Source organism: Ovis canadensis, chromosome 7, assembly GCF_042477335.2.
Source record: "Ovis canadensis isolate MfBH-ARS-UI-01 breed Bighorn chromosome 7, ARS-UI_OviCan_v2, whole genome shotgun sequence".
NCBI classification, from domain to species: Eukaryota; Metazoa; Chordata; class Mammalia; order Artiodactyla; family Bovidae; genus Ovis; species Ovis canadensis.
The window spans coordinates 78,622,651-78,642,551 of record NC_091251.1 but is presented as its reverse complement, the minus strand read 5'-3'; the positions used below and the strand labels follow the sequence as shown (position 1 = coordinate 78,642,551).

Below are 19,901 nucleotides of genomic sequence, written 5' to 3'. Positions count from 1 at the left end.
GATGCCATCCAGCCATCTCATCCTCTGTCGTCCCCTTCTTCTCCTGCCCCCAATCCCTCCCAGCATCAGAGTCTTTTCCAGTGAGTCAGCTCTTTGCATGAGGTGGCCAAAATACTGGAGTTTCAGCTTTAGCATCATTCCCTCCAAAGAAATCCCAGGGTTGATCTCCTTCAGAATGGACTGGTTGGATCTCCTTGCAGTCCAAGGGACTCTCAAGAGTCTTCTCCAACACCACAGTTCAAAAGCATCAATTCTTCGGCACTCAGCCTTCTTCACAGTCCAACTGTCACATCCATACATGACTACTGGAAAAACCATGGCCTTGACTAGACAGACCTTTGTTGGCAAAGTAATGTCTCTGCTTTTCAACATGCTGTCTAGGTTGGTCATAACTTTTCTTCCAAGGAGTAAACATCATTTAATTTCATGGCTGCAGTCACCATCTGTAGTGATTTTGGAGCCCCAAAAATAAAGTCTTAGGGACCCTGATTATTCTCTGTGGTCAGGGATCATTCGCCTGTCATTAGGCAAAAGAGCTGAAATTAAATTATTTCTTAAGATTTAAGAATAAAAATTTAAGCATTTACACTCCACTTCCCTTTGGGGATGGGGAATTTTTGCTAGCTGGACAAAAATGCCCATTATTCCCACTGCCCTTTTATGCTTTTAAGAAAATCACAGTATTAACAGTCCAAACTTTGAATCTTCCTTATGATTCTCCTTCAACTCCCTCCAAAGCAGATATGCCATAAGTTTCAATGATCTTAATGAGACCCAGGACCAAATCTCCAGGGCCCCTAATATTCTATTTCCCTGTCACATCTTATGAACTTTCAGGAAGTCAGGTAAGGAATTCTATGCCTTCCACATTCGACTAAACTGAGGAGCAGTAGCCTTCACAATGGAAAATTTGTCTCACTTGGTAAATGCCTGCCAGATCATTACTGCACCTTTTTGCAACCTTTATGAGGTGTGGAGAGAGTGTTTTTAAGAGGAGAAAAACAGTCTAACAGGATTTCTCACGAGCCAATTGCCAGAGTTGGCAGAGAAAGAGTAAAACTGAGTTGATGGGGTGGAGAGGTAGCGCTTTGGTGTAAAATTTGGGTCTCATTAGAGCTTGGCATCACGGACCTAGTGGAAGTCAGGGAGGATCCCTTGGATTGCAGGTCCCGGGAACATCTCCAGAAGAAGACAGGTAGACAAATGCAGGCCTTGGGGCTGGAGCAGCATGCCCAGTCAAGAACTGCAACCTGATGGTTTATTGCTTTGCTGCTGTTTCTCACTATGGATGTCCCCTGAATGCTCTAGTACTGGGCACCATTTTTCAGACAGAAATTTAGTAACTCAATTGGCATCCACCTGGGCCCTGTGGCAAGTGGGAATAAAGCTTGTTTTCCCTTAAAGTGACAACATGCTGATAAATAGGTCTTCTCTCTCTCCCTCTGTTGTCATATTCACCCTCTGGCCCTGCCGGATATCAAAACCCCTTCCAGTAGCACCTTGCTAGAAGGAGGCAAGTATTAAATCTGTTCTCCCAAACTGAGCTTGAAGCAGGGTGTAGGCCCTGAGCTGGATTTGGAGCCTGGTGACTATTGATGATACCAGGTTTTCTTTAAGGTCCTTCCACCCAAGCAGAAAATGCCAAGATTTTCAGGAGAGAATTTAACCCTCCCTCCCAGCTGCCTTGCAAAGTAGGCAATTAGTCTCAGGGACTGTCAAGGCCAGAACAGCTGCTGGGGAAACCTGATGCAGCGAGCTGTCCAGAGAGGGGCACGGCAGGCACGGAGGACATCCTCCAGCTGAATTTAGCAAAGAAAGGGGGTCACAGGAGGACATCTAATTCTCTAAATGGGATATAGACAGCAACTAGTCTCCCCAAGACCTTGAATTTGCTCCCAGGCTGACTGTTAAGAGCCACAGAGATTCAGGGATCAGAAGGAGAACCCCAGAGACCTGGGAAGGTACCTTGAAAGTAGCCCTGTTAGGGACCTCCCTGGTGGTCCAGTGGCTAAGACTCCAAGGCCCCAATGCAGGGGGCCTAGGTTTGATCCTTGGTCAAAAAACTAGATCCCACATGCCCCAGTTAGGGTTCACATTCTGAAACTAAATATTCCACATGCTGCAACTAAGACCTGGTGCCGCCAAATAAATTTAAAAATAAAGAGAAGTAGCTCCATTAAGAACCCACAGGAGGAAAAGGGTGCTTACTGCCCGTCCTTAATATCCCTGTGACCCAGGATTCCTAGACCTTAGTCATCTGGGCTTCAAAGCTGGGCCGTTTTAGTGGTACCAACAAACCAGTCAACAAACCAAGAAGGTATCTGTCTGGAGCACCTCCACTCAGAGTTAGGAAACCTTGATTTCTGTCTCCCGCCAAGTCCCTCCAGCTCTTAGGTCTCAAGACTCAGTCAGGGAGAGGGTGTTCTCTGCTTGTTAACAAATCACAGGCCCTTCTCAAGGCGTGCTCTGTGATCTAACTCTGCCCCTGCAGCAGAAGCATTTGAGGAGCTCTTAAAGAAGAAAACTTTCAAACCCCAGCTCTAGAACCACTAGAGGTAGCACCCAGGAATTGTAAATCACCTCAAAAAGAGGCTTAGATGATGCTGATGCAGCGATCCACAGACTGGCTTTGAAAACACAATCCTGTAAAATGAAAAATTCCAGACCTGAAATCAAATTCCTCCTCTGCCACCAACCAATAAGCTATTTAAAAATCTCTAGGCCTTGATTTACTCATCTCTATGTTACAGCTAATCTATTGATATTTTTTATTTGAATTTTCCTGCAGTTTTCTGAGGTCTTCCCTGGTGGCTCAGAGAGTAAAGAATCTGCCTGCCATGTGGGAGACCCAGATTCGATCCCTGGGTCAGGAAGATCTCATGGAGAAGGGAATGGCAATGCACTCCAGTATTCTTGCCTGGAGAATTCCATGGACAGAGTAGTCTGGCAGGCTACAGTCCATGGGGTTGCAAAAGAGTCTTAGCATTCATGCCTGCTATCTTTCTTCTAAGACAGCAATTCGCAAGAGAGTCAGTGTCCCAGAGAAGAGGGTGGAGCCAATGGGAACCACTCCCCTTTTAATGGGGAGCCAGGGCTGGGGATTGGGATCTTCAGAAAATTCCAGAAACTCCTCACTTTCCAAGGAACTGCCATCTGGAGAATTGTAGAGTTATCAGTGTTGTCTGCCACACTTTCCCACCTCCCTCTTTGCTCACTGTACAGAGAAAGGCAGACAAGTCAAATAAAGGAAACAGCCTCAAGGCTTACTGAGATGCATTTTCCTACAGTGAAGAACCTCTAGCCACAAATAAAAGGACACAGAAGTATTAGTATCTACAAAGCCCACTTGAATTACCTTAATAACTCTCCCATCCATTGCATTAAGAGATACATTTCTAGCACAATTATTCTTATGTTTAATAATTAACCATTAAACTATGTAATGGAAAAGGAAATGGAAACCCACTCCAGTATTCTTGCCTGGAGAATTCCATGGGCAGAGGAGCCTGACGGGCTACAGTTCATGGGGCAGCAAAGAATCAGACATGACTGAAAGACTAACAGTAAACTATGTAATATGTATATATGTGTGTGTGTGTATAGTCTTGATCAATTGTGTACTAATAATAATTCCACTGAGAACTTAACCCATAATAAATTTTCTCACAGAGTCCTGTGGTAACCCCCCCAAAATAAGCAATTTAAAATTTTCAATGTATATACATATTTTTGTTGAAGAGCAAATGATAAGGTGATTAATAAAAAAACTTTCAAGCATAAATATATATCACATTAGGATAAAGTTATGCAAGAGAAGTGAAATGGAAATACAATTTCCAAGGAGGAAAAGAAACACTGTAAAATTTCCAACTTAAAAAAATAGCTTGTTCATGTGTTTTTTGAACCATGGGTATTAAATCACTATGATATTTTGATTCCACTGGGTAAATTTAAAGGAGTGCTATAACAGCTTTATTCTAAAATGTCAATATTTACAATAGGCCAGAAATTACATCCTTTTGCATCCTTTCATTTAGATGAAAAACATCTGATACCAACCTACAAAGGAGGTCATTGCTTCCCAGAAGTTTTTGAAAGGACACACCAAAAAGGAATAGGAAGACCACAGGGCTGTATCACAGGGCTGTACTACATGCCAGGGCCGGACAGGACACACAGGTGGCTGAGAAGCAGAGGAAGCCACGGCTGTCTGGAGCCCAAGATCAGGATAAGAGGGGCGGGGAGAGCAACGAGTCAGTGCAGTGTCCTCCCATGGAAGGCAGCCTGAGGTTGCTCTCCGGGCCCCCCATGGCCCATGTATGGCATTCAGGAAATTTCCATGAGCCTCAGCACAGACAGGTGATCACCTCCTATAGACTTCACGATGCTACAGATGATCAGACCTCAGCCGTCTGAGATTCATATGACCCTGGAAGACCAGATAGGCCCCTCTGATCCTCTCTGGTCAGCCAGCCCAGCAGTAAAGCAACAGTGTCCGGAAGCCCCATCCCCTGACTGTGGACTCCTAGTGAGTGCTGCCAATACCCAGGACCATCTTTGGGGAATGGGGTTGGTGACAAATGCAGCGAGAGCACACGTTCGCTGAGGGAGAATGAGCCATCCAAAAGAGACTGATTAGAACAGCCCTGATAGGGAATTCAACTTAGAAAACCCCGACTATTGAAACAGGAGAGAGGCTATAAACCAGAAGGGACTGACCTGTTATTAATTGGTAAGACTCCGTTTCGTGCTACCCAGCAGGCTGGGGATGCATTAGGAAGCTCAAGTCAGCTGGAGAAAAGGGTTTACATTGCCTTTGTGAACTGAGTGTCTTCTGAGCAGATACGCCATCCTCCTACACCTGTAAGTGAAGTCAACAATACTTCCCTTGCAAGGGTTCCTGTAAGAATCAGAAGGAATGTCTATAAAGCCAGCCAGCACATACACCTGGGCTTCGTGAAAGGCAAGTGTGATTGTTAACGTAAAATCCGTCAGCCTCCGCTGCCTGTGAGGTGACGAGAAGACGGCTGCACTGGAGTCCTGGGGCAGCGCCAAGCTGTGCCCACCTTCGTGTGGCAACATTACTCTCTGGGCACTGAAGCTCTCTTCTAACAGAGGTAGGAGGATACCTCCCCTGTCATGTTTTGCACTTTACCTTTGGGTACCAGAAGTGACGCTCTGAGCTGTAATATTAGTACTATACAGAGCCAGCCAGGAGCCAGTTCTGAGGAAAAGCCCTCATACTCTTCTCAGAATCTGTTCTCTGATAACTCGGGCATTGTTACTAATAGGCCTGACCCTTCCCCCATGGCTCAGTGGGTAAATGATCCACCTGTGATGCAGGAGACGCAGGAGGTGCAGATTCGATCCCTGGGTCAAGACAATCCCCTGGAGAAGGAGATGGCAACTCACTGCAGTATTCTTGCCTGAGGCTCCCATGGACAGAGGAGCCTGGCGGGCTACAGTCCATGGGGTCACAAAGAGTCAGACACGACCGAAAGACTGAATACACAGACCCTCCCTTAGAACAGGTTTGTTCCCAGGGAGCATTCTGTTCTTGCAAGAAGATCCTCAGTGAGCCCAGCCTGGGAGTCCTCGATAAAGCTGGATCCCAGAGCGTGCAGGACACCCAGCCCCAGAAGCAGATCAACCATCAAACTCCTGAAATATAAGCTTCTACCCTGCTTCCCAGACCTTGGGGCTAATTACCTGTTCTTCCTCTCACTCAGGGCCACCCACTGTGTGAATAGCTCTGGTCGCACAAAACCTGGCTCTGTCCCACCCAGACCTTATTCTTACCCTCTTCTGGTGACTGGAAGAAAGAACTGGGCCTCCCATGCTGCTATTGTGAGAAAGCCCTAACTGTGCCAGTGATAAAAGTACCTCCACAGATGAAAAAAAACACTTTCAAGTTAGGTTTTCTCACCAAGTTCTCTCAGATAATGAATGCATTGATCAGATGTTAATTAAGCACCCACCAAGTGCAGGCCCAGGCCAGGTGCTCCCAGCCCATGCCAGGAAGATCCCTACAGCCAAGTGGGGGTATGTGGCTTTGACACTGAAGAATGAAATCTGCCTGCTTATTGCCTAAGCAGTCTCTGCAAACTCCTTCCCATGGAGCTGATGATCAGCATAGAGACACCAGCATGTGCCACCCTGTGTCAACTCCCCAGGGTCCATCAACTAAATGGTTAACACAGCAGGGGATGAGAACAATAGTGGTCATTAATATTTGCATATTATCCCTCCTTCCAACTACTATTTTGCAAGCCCTTCAGTTCTGCTGGTCTTCTTTAGGTACCAATAAAGAAACCTAGGAAGAGTGATCACTATTCTGATCATCTATGCAGAAAGCCCAGGTGAGTCTGGATGGCCTTTGGAATGTTCTCCATCATGCATGTAGCCATATTCTTGCTTGAAGAAAAGTCTAACTCTAAAACGTAGGTCTAAACAAAAGGCCAACTAGGAATTCTAATCCCCTTTATAGGATTGATGAAAGATAGGATTCATTTGAACAATAGCTTTCCCCTAATGCATTTAAAATATGTTCCACCAGAAATTAACACAATATTGTAAATCAACTATATCTCAATAAAAATCATGTTCCATTTATGATAATTAATTTATACACAATTGCCCAGGAACATGTCCACTGGGGAAATTGAATTCAAGCATTCCTTCTTTCATTCAACAAAATGTTATAAAGTATCCACTATGTGCCAGGCACGGCTGATACCAGGGAAACAGTAGTGAATGAAACAGACAGTAGTTATGTTCATGGAGCTGACACTCTGGAGGGAGTAGACAAACAACACACACATTTGCAATATATCAGGATGGGATAAGTGCTATATGTAAAATAAAGCAGAGTAAAGGGGCTATCAGAGTACCTGGGTCAGGAATGGTGTGCTATCTTTATGGGGAAGTCCACTCTGCTTGGTAGTGTTTGAGCTGAGAAGATGTAGGAAGAGGAAAGAAAGGAAACACACCTTGAAATCAGAGGATGCTTGATGTGTCTGAGGAACAGCAAAGGAGTCTAGTGTGGTTGGGTCCTGTCTGGGGTCAAGCCCAAAATGGAAAGCGTGGAAGAGTATGAGGTTGGAGAATGAGCCAGGATTTATGTCTGAACTGCCCAAAGCAGACATTTGTTCTGAAACAGTTCTCGATATGCCCAGCATATAGTCAGGACCCAGAAGCTCCTTGACTCCTCAAGAAAATTCAATCATAAAATGCTAAACCAAACTGAGGAACTCTAAACACATTTTAGATTAAAAAACAATTTCCTTCCAATATCCTGTAACTTTAGGATATAAGTTGGCAAGCCATGTAGGGTCTACGAGGATTCCTTCTCACTCAATAAATGTGCTGTTGGCTACCCAGGCCTAGAGAGGAAAGAATGGTTTTTTCACATATTTAATTCCACCCTGTTTTGATTAGGTCTTTGTGTTGTACCACCAGCTCCGGGAAGGCTTTCTGATACACCAGCTGTTGACAGCTTGGTATGCAATTTTCATTGGAAAGATTATGCTCTGACACTGACCTCCAAATTCCCAATGATAAACATGAATGAACTAAGATATACACTCCAGTGTCACTCTTGACCCAAAGAGCTCTGCTCTTCATGTCCTCACCTCTTCCTCTGATGATTTAGTTTTTATCCTACAGTTTGTCAAAGTATGGCAAAACCAATACAGTATTATAAAGTAAAAAAAATTAACAAAAACAAAAAAATTAAAATAATATCAACAACTTTCATGAGTTATTTTCCCCCCTTTGTATCTCTAAGGAGTCCCTAGTGCATGGGAAGGGCCAGGGTCCCCATGGACTCTCGGAGTGTCTGCCATAACAGTGTCAAAGAAGGAGGATCATTTCTTTATGCAGTGAAATTGCAGTCACCTAGCATGCTTGACTGTAGGAAGTTGTCAGGTAGCATCTCAGTGAGAGAATGCTGTTTCTAGAAACTGCTCAACTAGGCAATCCATCTCTCAAAAGGATGTTGGCTTCTTAATCAAGCGGAAGAATAACATGGAGGAAATTTAGTAAATGATGATCCAACTCCCAAAAACTACTAGAATTTGTTTTGTTCTTAGATTTAAAATAGCTTCAATAAAAACAAAACATTTCTCAATATAGAAATATATTAATTCAATTCAGAAAAGCATGAAGGAGAAAGTGAAGAAAAGTTACTTGGTATCACAACCCATGTTAACATTTTGGTAAACCCCTTTTCAGACATTTTTATGCATTAGTACACACACATAATTTTACATAAATAGAATTAAAGCACACTTAAAATTTTGTGATTTGCATTTTTTTCACTCTCATGTATCATGGACAGCTTTCTAAGTTATTAAATATAGACTGAAATCATTATTTGAACTAGATGCATAAAATTCCATCATATTAATACAAATTGTGAGAGTCAAAAATCACTTAACCATACTCATACATACAAAGAAATAAAACTTCTTTATGGGTCATAAGTGGAACCTTTCACCAGCTAGTGGAGAAAAAATAATTTAGTCCAATTCTACACTCTTAGTATAATTCTACAATGTGAACAGTCCTCAAAGGATAATATTTTTCTAGGCAAAACACTCTGTTGTCATTGTTCAGTCACTCAGTCATGTCTGACTCTTTGCGATCTCATGGGCTACAGCACAGCAGGCTTCCCTATCCTTCACCATGTCCCGGAGCTTGCCCAAACTCACGTCCATTGAGTTGGTGATGCCATCCAACTATCTCATTCTCTGTCGTCCCCTTCTTTTCCTGCTTTCAATCTTTCATAGCCTCAGTGTCTTTTCTAATGAATCGGCTCTTAGCATCAGGTGGCCAAAGTATTGGAGCTTCAGCTTCAGCATCAGTCCTTCAATGAATATTAAGGGTTGATTTCCTTTAGGATTGACTGGCTTGCTCTCCTTGCAGTCCAAGGGACTCTCAAGAGTCTTCTCCAACACCACAGCTCAAAAGCATCAATTCTTTGGTGCTCAGTTTTCTTTATAGTCCAACTCTCACATCCATACATGACTACTGGAAAAAACATAGCTTTGACTAGATAGACCTTTGTCAGCAAAGTAATGTCTCTGCTTTTTAATATGCTATCTAGGTTTGTCACAGCTTTTCTTCCAAAGAGCAATTTCATGGCTGCAGTCACCAACTGCAGTGATTTTGGAGCCCACTAAAATAAAGTTTCTCACTATTTCCATTGTTTCCCCATCTATTTGCTATGAAGTGATGGGACTGGATGCCATGAGTTTTAAGCCAGCTTTTTCACTTTCTCACTTTCATCAAGAGGTTCTTTAGTTCCTCTTCGCTTTCTGCCATGAAGGTAGTATCATCTGCATATCTAAGGTTATTGATGTTTCTCCCAGCAATCTTGATTCCAGCTTGTGCTTCATCCAGCCTGGCATTTCGCATGATGTATTCTGCATGTAAGTTAAATAAGCAGGGTGACAAAATACAGCCTTGATACATTCCTTTCCTAATTTTGAATCAGTCTGTTGTTCCATGTCCAGTTCTAACTGTTGTTTCTTGACCTGCATACAGATTTCTCAGGAGGCAGGTAAGGTGGTCTGGTATTCCCATCTCTTGAAGAATTTTCCATAGTTTGTTGTGATCCACACAGTCTCAGGCTTTAGTGTCATCAATGAAGCAGAAGTAGATTTTTTCTGGAATTCTCTTGCTTTTTCTATGATCCAACAGATGTTGGCAGTTTGATCTCTGGTTCCTCTGCCTTTTCACTTAATTTCTCCTATTCATTGCTCTGTCATACCTTCTCACTAATAGAAGTGTCCAGCTGTATGACTGGAAAGGACAGAGGTTATGTGATATTATAGTGACAAGAAGGATTCTCAGGTGCCCCTCCCTTGCTGATCTGCTGGATCCTAATTGGGACTTCAGTGATGTGGCAGGTACTGCCTGCCCTCTGAACAGAGGCTCTGGAAGTACAACTGGCTCTCTTGGTCTTTTTGTTCAGGTAATGAGCAAACTTCACCCATGAGAGCAACCACTGTATACCACCATGGTGGCCATCCCAGAAAGGTGTGGGGCTCCCATGCAACTCAACCAGTGTAGGGCTGCCCAAGTTAACACACATAAAAGGAGGCTATATGTTGACATCTTCAATCGCACCCTTGGGTATATACTATTAAAGACAGATATTTGCAAGCCTAGAGTGGCTGTCTGATTATCCCATCTGGAGACAAGCCTGCTATAGTCTCAGCCAATTGACCCTGATCTCAGAAGTCCCACCTCTGGCAGCCTCTTCCACCTGCCCCAGTCCCTGCTCTTTCTATAGGGTTTTTAGCACCCCTATAGCTCTTCAGGTTGCAGTGACTAGTACTTCCTTGGCCCAGAATGCTCCTGATAGCAGTGCCTGTGATCAGTAAAACACCATCCAGCTGGGTTTATAATTCTCTCAGGGGATCCAGATGTCCTGTCTCCTGCCTCCCCATCCTCTGTGGCATCCAGAGTCCCCCATCTTTGATGTCTTCCTCTCTACTCTGGGTTTCCAGAATTTAGAGCTCTCAGTGTACTCTAGCCTCCCACATCAAAGCATCAAGCACATTCCTCTTCACGTCTTCCAGCTCCATGAGGGTGGAGACCACATCTGCTCTGTTCACTCTGGAGTTCACACTGAGTTTCTAGACAGGGCATTGTAGATGCTCAAGGCACATTGAGGAATGACCAAACAAAAGAATGGATGAATGCATACATGCATAAATGAGGTTCTATGCCAATGCGGCCCTGAGAGGGGCGTTTCCTGCCCAGCCCTTGACTTTGGTAATCCCGGGGATGCTGGTGCTATCTTCAGGGTGTGTTAGAATTCAGATAGCATCCTTGGATAGGATCTTGTTTCTACTCTGACGGTGACTTCACTGTGTCTGGATGCCAGATTAGATTCTAATAGCAGGAGACACGAGGGAGGTTGGGCATTCAAAAACACTGTTTCCTGACATCTGGACAGAGAGAGAGAGAGCTAAGTGCTACCAGGAGATGAGCCATACCCCATCTTCACCTTGCTTTGTATTGCACTATCTTATACTTATTAAGAGGTGAGAATTTCCCCATCATGATTTAACAAACAACTCTAATAAGTACATTTTATGGTCCAGGTCATATCCTTTCATGAGCCTCATTATTTTAAATCAGTTTTATAGCAATAAGAGAATAAAATGTACCATAAATTATTTTTCACTAAACGTCAATTAGTGGTTCTCTTTAAGCACTGCTTCTAAATCCAAAGGAAGAAAGTTATTTGTGCTAAATATGTTGCTATGATAGAATGTGTCAAAAATGTAAGTTCATGTTAATTTTAATCCAAGAGAAACCATAAAAGTCTTTTATTTTCATTTAAAAAAATGCTGCTTTTTTATTGCCAACATCTGAAAAAAATGCCTGTGGATTTTTGCTGCCATTGTTTATTTATTTATTATTTATTCATTTATAAAATTTTTGTTGCTATTGTTTTTGCCAACATCTGAAAAAAAAAAGTGCTTATGGAAAAAAATGCTTGTGGATTTCTGTTGCCATTGTTTATTTATTTAAAACTAAGTTTCCCTTATTTAAAAAAAGTTACTGATTTTTTTTCTGTCGTTTAAAAAATATAACTGTAATTGGCTCTGGCCAGACATACATTCAGGGAGGAAACTAGGCTTTTTCTTATACTATGAGTAAGTTACCTAGACAAGTGTTCTAATGATCTTGTTTTTATGCCAACTGCCTCTGTTCAGGATGTATTTATTGAAAACTTCCTCCAGCTACTTCAGAGGTATACTTTTAAAGCGAAAGTATGATTCATGTCTAGCTTTTTGCTAGAGTGAAATACTCCACTTTTTCTTGGGTGGGGGTGGGGAGATGCCATCCTGCTACACTGTGGACTCTGACTCGGGACAAAATCGCTCCACACCATTGTGTCCCGCGGCCCTCATTCATCCGAGCAGCTTTCGTCCAGTATGCTCGCTGGTCTGCTCCCCACGGTGTCAGCTGGCACTGTCTCATGGCCACCTTTAAAGCAGGCTCCGTCAGGAATTCTGTGCTGTGGTTAACCTCTCTTCCCCTTGGATTGCCCACCAGTCTTGCTCTGATAGAACATCATCCAAGAGATCTACTCTCCAGCATAGTGCTCACAGCCAACAGTGCCTAAAATTTTCTAAAAGGATGCATCTTCAGTGCTCTTACCACACACAAGTACACACAAGATAATAATATTAATAACAATAATAAAGGAGGCAAAAGAAAAGCAGCCCTTTCCAGAAGGTGATATATGTCTGTGGCTTTGAAAGTGATTTATCCTCAAACTCATCATGCTGTATACAATAAATATGTACAATTTTTTTACAAGTCAATCATACCTCAATAAAGTGGTTTTTAAAAAATAAACATTTTTTTAATTAGGGAAAAAAACCTTAGGTCATATCTCCCTTTCAGCTAATGACCCAGTATGGCTGGCTGCTAAAATCACATTATATTTTTTTTCCTCCAAGATCACCTCTCCTGATCACAGGCTGGGTAAGAATCAGCCTTCTGTTCACCCAGGAATAAAAGGTAATCAGCAAGAGGCATCGTGCTATAAAATTCTATTTTCAGGTTTATAAACTCAAGTTATAAAAAACAGGAACATCCAAAATTAATGGGGATAAACAGTACTTTGAAAAGGCATTAGTAAAAGCAGAGCTGGTAACCAGTTTCAGTCTGGTTAAAATCAATATTTTCTTCTTTAACAACAAAAGCAAAGAAAGAATGGCATCAGGAAGCCAGGAAGGATCCCGATCTTGGAGTTAATGAGTTTCCCTACGCAAGTCCCATGTGTTCAGGCATGTTGATAGCATCACAGGCGTTATTTCAGGACAGCCAGGATGGAATCACAGAGCTATGCAGCATGTATTTTGTAAGTTCAAGTTTCAGTGAAGATTTCTGCATTTACCCAAAACCCTTTGAAATGATTATGTAAGGATGTAAGCACAATTTTCTACTTCTACCTTGTCGGTATTGCGGTTTCGGTGTATCTCAAAATTTTTGTAACAGCAGTTTGAGACAGTGTGATTTGACTGAGTGAAATTTTCCAGGGTGAGTGCATGTAATTCATGTTTTTAAATACATGTTATAAAGTGTACATTGCCTATTAGCTTTCTAGCAATCTCCTAACTCTTTCATTTTCATCCCTTTAATTTGTATTAAATGATTTTCTTTTTTCAGCATTATCTTCTTTATTCCTAACTTCAAGGAAATAATTATTTAAATGACCTTTCTACTAAACTTTGAAAATATTTTCCCTATCAGCCCCCATCTTTTTTAGTTATATTTTCTGCAACAATTCTCAGTACTGTTGTCCAGAGACATAACAGTTAGCACTTAGTGGCCACTATGTGCCAGGCACTGCATTATCTCATTTAATTTACTGAAGCACAGTTGTAAATTCTCCTGTTGCTTTTGCTTAGGAGAATTTGCTAAAGCCCCATTTATTAGTGTGAGAATTAGTAGCAGTTTGCTGCTTGGAGTAGACTAAAAACACATTCTGCTCTGTATTCAAGCCAGGGGACTGAACTGGCTGCCGGGTCCAGCTGGCCATGGGAAATGTCTGGATGATTTCATTTAACGCCTTTAGAAATATTTCTCACTGGGCTAATTCAAGGAAAATGGCTTGTCATGGATGATATCTGACTATAATAAGCAGCTAAAGTGCTTTCCCAATAAATATTGTAAAATGAAACAGGTGTAAAGCCACAGTTGGAAAATCAGCAGCCGAAGAGTGCTGCAAGGATTACAGGCCAACTTTCCAGTAGAAGGCTGATGCCTGGGAGGTAGCAAGGACCTGTGTTAGCAGGGCATTTGCCCCACCTCCAGTGCTCTCTAGAAATTCATCATTTATTCAAGCTTTCATTTAATAAATATTGATACACTACATAGAGGCACTTTTCTGGGTCTTAGCAAGACACGAAGATTAACGCTCTTCAGCCTTAAGGAGTTGCAGGCTAGTGGGATTTAGAGGATCTGTTAGGAGCTCTGGGAAGGCCTGCCAACACACATATTTGCAGAACGCTCCCTGCTGTGTGTAGAGAGAACCCAGGTCCCTGAGTTGAAGGAGGTACCATGGGGCAATGAGTCTGGATTGGGTAGAGAGAAAAGACCTGCAGAAGAATCTGAAAAAGAGCAAGGTGGTGGGTGCCGGGGCAGGAAACAGCTCCTCTCTCCCCTGAAGGAATACCAGGGCTAGAGACCTGTGAGGTGAGAGCTGAGCCCAGGCCTGTGGCCTGTGAGGCCCCCTTTCTGTGCAGAGGGGGTGGAGCAGAGCAGGTGGCAGGCAGTGGAGGAGACCCAAAGGCATACCCTGCAAGTCGCTCAACTGGCTTCTGTTTGCCTACCAACCCTGAGACAGGAGTGAGCAACACCCTCAGCATCCAATGCAGAGTAGAGGGGCCCAAAGTTAGTGTATTCAGCAGAACTCCAGGGAGGTGGGAGCTGTGGGGTGGAACTGAGGCACCTTACATGACACAAAGAAAGGAGAGCCAAGGTTGTGAGGAAGTCAATGGCTCTTAAGGGAGAGAATGGGCCCTGAGATTCTCCTGAATCCAATACGTGCATCATGATGGTGATGATGACGAGGTACTGAATGTTTGCTGCTGCTGCTGCTGCTGCTAAGTCTCTTCAGTCATGTCTGACTCTGTGCGACCCCAGAGACGGCAGCCCACCAGGCTCCCTCGTCCCTGGGATTCTCCAGGCAAGAACACTGGAGTGGGTTGCCGTTTCCTTCTCCAATGCATGAAAGTGAAAAGTGAAAGTGAAGTTGCTCAGTCATGTCTGACTGGTGACTCCATGGACTGCAGCCTACCAGGCTCCTCTGTCCATGGGATTTTCCAGGCAAGAGTACTGGAGTGGGGTGCCATTGCCTTCTCCACTGAATGTTTACTATGTACTAAACATTTTTCTAGGTGCTTTACTTAATCTTGATAATACTGTATCACTCACTTAATCTTGATAACAACTACATGAAGTAAACATTATCTTTACCCTCATTTGACAATGATAAACCTGAGTACAAGAGAGGTGACAGAACTTCTCCCAAGTTCCCACATCTAATACCCACAATAGCTGGATTTCAAACCCAGGCTGTCTGCCCTGGACTCACACTGTTAATTACTTAGCAATTTTGCCCCCTCAAAAAGGTAATGCTTCAGAGAAATGAAAATCCTTACACTCATGATGCCAGCTCAGCATCAGTCAACACAGGAATCAAAGATGTATCTCAAAGAGCATATAATCAGGATTGCTCAGCCACATCCGTGCAGGACATGGCTTTTGGGTTTATTTGCTTTATTCTATCTGACTTGGAATTTGAGCAGAAGTTCATGCTAATGGGGTAAAGATATTAGCAGGTCCTAAAAGCCAGTAGGATAGCTAACCACCCCCATGATGCTCTATGTGAATGCTAAAAAACATTTTGTTAAAATTAACACGTGGATCAAGACTGGACCACATTTAGACATGAGCTTCCAACGGCCAACATCTCTTAAAATTCTAATATATCACTGCCAAGGTTGGAATTATACAATGCATGCTTATTCATTCAGTCATGTCTGACTCTTTGAGACCCCATAGACTGTAGCCCTCCAGGTTCCTCTGTCCATGGAATTTTCCAAGCAAAAATACTGGAGTGGTTTGTCATTTCTTATTCCAGGGGATCTTCCCAATCCAGGGATTGAACCCATGTCCCTTGCATCTCCTGCATTGGGAGGCGGATTCTTTACCACTGTGCCTTTTTCCAGTAATACTGTTATATCTTGAATTGGAGTTTGAAAAAACAAGGAAAATATTACTTCTGGATTTCAGGCTTTGGGTGAGGGACAGAGGGAGCAGGAGACTGATGAAGGCATATTTTTAAAATAGTTATGTGCACATAAAAACCTGCACATGAAAGTTCATAATAGCTCTATTCTCAAGCAAAAGCTAGAGATGATTCAGTTGCCATACAATAAGTGAAGAGTATAAAATGGTACATCCATACAAGGACCACCACTCAGTAACAAAACATGAACTATTGAAACATGCCCCCCCAAGTTGTATGTGCTAATCATTAAAGTCCATTTCTGTGGGGCTGACCATCTATTCTTTCTTTCATATACTCTTAAAAAACACTCAGAAAAAAGTGACAATCCCATAATAGTCTGAGAAACAGAGTGCCTGGGCAGTTTGTGTTAGACATGGCTGTCACCAGTATTATACTGAGTTATGTGTGAGCAGCAGTATGCTGGAGCCAGCTTGTACCTTTCATCTTGTCCCAACTCCATGCTCAGTGACATCATAATGATGCCTAAAATTTGCTATGGTGGAACCATTTACATCACACGTGAATGCTAAATCACTTCAATCATGTCCAACTCTTTGTGACCCCATGGACTATAGCCCACCAGGGTCCTCTGTCCATGGGATTTTTCAGGCAAGAATACTGGAGTGGGTTGCCATTCCCTTCAGCAGGGGATCTTCCCAACCCAGGGATTGAACCCACATCTCTTATATCTCCTGCATTGGTGGGTGGGTTCTTTACCACCAGGGCCACCTGGGAAACCTCTTTACATCACAGAAATCAGAGGTCACTTCCAATCCTGAGAGCTGGTTACTAAAGCTTTACCAGCACATCACTGTGGATGAGTCACATGAATAAGTTATTTTAGAAAGTTCCGAATGTGGGCAGTGGGGATAATCCAAGACAGAGAAATCTAACTCAGTTCATATTTTGTAGCAACATCACTGTACAATCCCTCATGTATCACCACTTGACAATCAGTTCTGAACCAGTCACATTTCTCAAACCAGAAATAAGACTTGAGTGGAAAAACCTGAGAGATCTGAATAATGAAAATATTTCAACTTTTATAAATAAAGTTCTTTCACATTTCTCAGGGACCCATGAAAAATAAACATTTTTGAAATGTTCCAAAAGTTTCTGAAAGCCTGGGAAAATATACTGTCATCCAACACAATGAGACAAGTTGCTGAAAGGGAAAACACACGGGCAAGGCTGGCTTTGGCCACCTGCAGGTGCCATGTATACTTCTGGAGGAGGGTGATTCAGCACCTACAAAAATTATTGCCTGAGTGCCTTACAAACAATTTGTTATGATCAAAAACCTATATCTTCAAAAAAGCATTTGACAACATCCAACACCCTTCTGTGATAAGGAAAAAAATTCTCAGAAAGCTAGGAATAAAGGGGAACTTTCCTAACTCAATACAAAATTTCTAAGAACAAAACAATCAATCAAAAATGAATGAAAAAAAACCCTATACAACTAAAAAGTGAAAGTCACTCAGTCGTCTTTGACTCTTTGCAACCCCGTGGCCTATACAGTCCATGGAATTCTCTAGCCAGAATACTGGAGTGGGTAGCCTTTCCCTTCTCCAAAGGGATCTTCCCAACCCAAGGATTGAACTCAGGTCTCCCACATTGCAGGTGGATTCCTTATCAGCTGAGCCACAAGGGAAGCCCAAGAATACTGGAGTGGGTAGCCTATCCCTTCTCTGATGGTACTCCCCAACCCAGGAATCTGGGGTTTCCTGCATTGCAAGTAGACTCTTTACCAACTGAGCTATCAGGGAAGCCCCTATACAACTAACATCATACTTAATAAAGAAACACTGAATGCTTTCTCCCTAAGATTAGGGAAAGGGCTAAATTGTTTCTCTCTCTTACTTAACATAGAAAGTGAAAGTGTTAGTTGCTCAGTCATGTCCAACTCTTTGCCACCCCGTGGACTGTAGCCCACCAGGCTCCTCTGCCCATGGGATTTTTCAGGCAAGAATACTGGAGTGGGTTGCCATTCCGTTCTCCAGGGGATCTTCCCAACCCAGATTTCTAATCTGGATCTCCTGCACTGCAGGCAGTTTCTTTACTGCCTGTGCCATCAGGGAAGCCCCTATTCAACATAAGACTCTCAAAATTCATTCAACATAGTATTGGAAGTTCCATGTTGTAATAGGGCAAGGAAAAGAAATAAAAGGCATTAAGATTGGAAATAAGGAAATTTAAATGTCCCTCTTTTCAGATAACATTAGTGTCTTTGTAAAAAAGCCCAAGGAATATACAAAAACAAAGCAAAAAGCAAAGTCCTTTCTAGAATAAGTGAGTTCAGTAGGGTTGTAGAATATAAGATTGATATTTTTAAAATTAATCACATTTCTATGTATCAATACTAATACGTGGAGAATAAAATTAAAAACACTACCATTCACAACAAAGAAAATGAATACCTGGATATAAACTAACAAAACATGTACAGAATCTTCATGCTGAAATTTATAAAACACTGAAGAAAGAAATCAAAGACCTAAATAATTGAGGGATACATGGTATTTGTGGATTGAAAGACTCAACATAGATGTAATTTATCCCTAAATCAATACACAGCTTTAATGCAATCTCTATTGAAATCCCCAGCAAGAGTTTTTGTAGATTCAAACAGCATTATTCTAAAATTTGTACAAAAGGCAAAGTAACTAGAATAGCTAAAAACCAATTTTGAAAAATAAAGTGGTAGAAATCATTCTGCTTGATATTAAAGATATCAAATATTAAAGATATTAAAGAGATATATGACTTAGCTCCATAGCTTGGGGGTTAGAGTGCTGGTCTTATAACCAGGGGTCACAAGTTCAAATCTTGCTGGGGCCTAGGCAGAGTGTCTTTGCCATAAGGAGAGTGATTCTCTGTATTTTGAGCTTCCCTGGTGGCTCAGACCGTAAAGAATCTGTCTGCAATGCAGGAGATCAGGGTTTAATCCTTGGGTAGGGAAGATGCCCTGAAGAATGGAATGGCTATTCATTCCAGTATTCTTGCCTGGAGAATTGCATAGACAGAGGAGCCTGATAGGCTACAGTTCATGGGGTCACAAAGAGACACTCACGACTGAGCAACTAACATTTTCACTTTCACAATAATCAAGATGGTGTGGTATTTTAGAAGGATAAATGTATAGATCAGTGGAATAGAATACATAACCCATAAATAGGCCCACACAAATTATACCCAACTGATTTTTTTTTATAAAAGTGCAAGAGCAATTCAATGCAGGAAGGATAGCCTTTACAACAGATAGCACTGGAGCAATGAGACATCGGAAGCCAAAAAAAGAAGTGAAACAGAACAAAAACAGAAGAGCCTGGGCTTAAGCCTCTTGCATGCTCAGTCTCTCAGTTGTGTCCAAGTCTTCACTACACTATGGACTGTGGACAACCAGGCTCCTCTCTCCATGGGATTCTCCAGGCAAGAATACTGGAGTGGGTTGCCATTTCCTTATCCAAGGGGTCTTCCCAACCCAGGGATTGAACACAGGTCTCCTGCATTGGCAGTCAGATTCTTTACCACTGAGCCACCAGAGATGCTCTTATAAAAAATTATATCAAAATGAATCACAGACTAAATATATAATTCAAAATTAAGTGTTATACCTCTTCTAGAATTGGTCTAGTAGGTTTCTGGTCTTTATCAGAAGACCCCCTCATAGGAAAAAAAATATGAACTATAACTTTTAGAAAAAAACTGGAGAAAAATTGGGGGATGTAGGACTAAATAAAGAAGTCTACAAAAACATAATCTATAAAAGGAAAAACTGATAAATTAGACCTCACCCAAAACTTTCACTTTTGCTACACAAAAGATCTTAAAAGGATGAAAAGATAAGCCACAAACTAGGAAAAAATACATGCAAACCACATATTCAACAAAGGACTAGAATCTAGAATATATAAAAACTCACTAAGAAACATTACTCACCCAACATTAAGAAACAAACAATCTAATTAGGAAATGAGAAAAAAGCATTAATAACATGTCACCAAAGAGAATATACAGATGGCAAGTAAGCACATGAAAAGATGTTCAACAGCATTATCCATTAGGGGAATGC

At 42.1% G+C, this 19,901-nt stretch overlaps 1 non-coding gene across 1 annotated transcript; it reads left to right on the top strand.

Moving 5' to 3' along the window:
* The first annotated feature begins 19,432 nt into the window (after positions 1 to 19,432).
* On the top strand, positions 19,433 to 19,493 carry LOC138444456 (U7 small nuclear RNA). Its single transcript, XR_011258481.1, has one exon. It is a non-coding gene; the product is annotated as a U7 small nuclear RNA (small nuclear RNA).
* Positions 19,494 to 19,901: the final 408 nt, after the last annotated feature.